The following is a 2,157-nucleotide window of genomic DNA, read 5'->3' as shown; positions in this document are numbered from 1 at the left end:
ATCTTCTCTTCTGTATCCGTTTCCCTTTAACAATTGGAATTGGCACAGTATTTCTATGTCTTCTTTTCTTCTTTCTTCGTTGTTATCTGTCATTTCAATTCTCTTTTTCATGTTCATGCATAAAATTCTTCTTAGTTCCCCCGTCTACGTCACTCCTTTTGTGTCAGTATATCCCGACATCACATTCACCATCTGGTTTCGAATTTTCCTCCTATTTTCTCTATAATCATGTCCATGAAGTTGATTTTCCTCTCTTCTTCTATCTCCATTTCTAGCCTAATCCCTTTTTCTTCGTTCTCAATTATTTTAACAAATTTCTCCAACTGTCTCTTAGTTCCTTTCCATATTCCAAGGCAATCATCTACATATCTACAAAACATCCTCCTTTTTCTTTTACTTTCTGTTAACACCTGTTCATTACAATCTCTGCTAGTACTGGACTACAAGTAATTTTTAATTACTGTAGTCACTTTCTCTTTTTGCGCACCTCAAAGTTACTTAGATAGACAGAAATCAAACGGGAAATGAAAAGGAATTTAAAGACTTGAAAGAACAGATGGCTAATACTATGTGTGATGGAAGATCGGAAATCTGAATTATCTTATGAGGTTGCAAAAATGGGAGCAGATATGAAACAGATTAGACAGAAAGTAGAACAACACGATGAAAAGAAAGAAAACCTAAATAACACAATATAGAGAAGGAATCCATTCAGATGAAAAAATGTGAACGGAAAATAAGCGATTTTTGTATAATCATTATGATCTATGTTCGAAAAGACTGACAAGATGGAAGACAATTGTAATCAAAGATGTATGAGATTGTGGAAGGAGTTAACTTCAGGTTAACTACAAGCGTGGTATCTTGAGCAGAACTGAGAATGTGGTCTGTATCCAAAATAAAAATATAACTTCTGTTTCAGGTTCTGACGAATTTATATTCATTCCTACCGTGACGTCTAGCGCTACTCATCATGTTACATATACGTACTATGATAATATGTGTTAGTACTAATCACTATAATGTCATGTAATTTATTTAGACTAGAAGAAACAAATACTGCAAAATTGTGTACATTACTCAATGTTGCGGTCTTGTGAGACTTAAATACTTCATCTAATAGTGGCGAAACTTATTTAAAATCCAGTATATGACCCATAGTCAGTCCTAGTGAAATAAACAATGCCTCTTTGTCCGAGAACGAGAAACTATTTTTAGTGCCTCAGTTTTAATGCGTGTAGCTGACATTTGGTTTCACACTACCGGTATGGACCGTACTACTTTTGCGGAATTTGAAACTTTCTTTAAAGTACAGTATCTGTCGAAAACTGTGAAGAGACCGAGAAGAGTCAATTATTAACAACTAGATTTGACAAATCAAAGCATTTTTCAAAACTTGAATGCATCTGGGGTATAATTGAAACGTACCATGGTATTATGGAAAATTAGGATGATAAATAGTTGTTACGTGTTTTGTTGACTTGCTTAACCAGCGGAAGAGTTGAGATTGGTAAGGATAGTACCTACTTATGCTTGCTTCTAACCATTCATGTATCTACAATACATATATGAGCCCAATAAAGCTGAAATGAGAGAGCACTTAACTGTTGAATTGAGAAAGTAATACACGCAAAATAAAGCAACCAAATCATTATGTTGTAGGTCTCTTTTATATTTATGTTTGTTGATGAAGCTCATTAGTGTCATATACTTTTGCGATGTAACTTATATTCACAATTACTATATGTCCCAAAAAGTATACAAAGACGTAAATGGTTTAAATAATGACTTCAAGAGTTTTCAAAGTCTTTCAAACCATTTTCTCCGGACCTCTCACTTCAGACGTTGTTATAAAGATAATGTGAAAAGAAAATAAATAATAGTCACATCCTGAAAGTGAGAATCCATAAAAGGTAGTTCCCAAATACCTGAAACAGTCCACTGTGCCAGGCCTTTTTCGTCTGTTTTATTTTTGTGCAATATGATGATGAAAATTTTCGCAATAATTAGATTTTTATAATCTTACCTTTGTTATGAAACTAAGAAATTTCTTAATTGTGTTTTATCATTCTATTTTATATGTATTGGCATTTATCATTATCCTTCAAAATTTACGTCTCCCAGTGTTCGAACCTAGGACTTCATAACAGCGAAGAA

This window comes from Thermobia domestica, chromosome 1 (assembly GCF_964235325.1).
Source record: "Thermobia domestica chromosome 1, izTheDome1.hap1.1, whole genome shotgun sequence".
In the NCBI taxonomy this organism is placed as follows: Eukaryota; Metazoa; Arthropoda; class Insecta; order Zygentoma; family Lepismatidae; genus Thermobia; species Thermobia domestica.
This window is presented reverse-complemented; position numbering follows the sequence as displayed.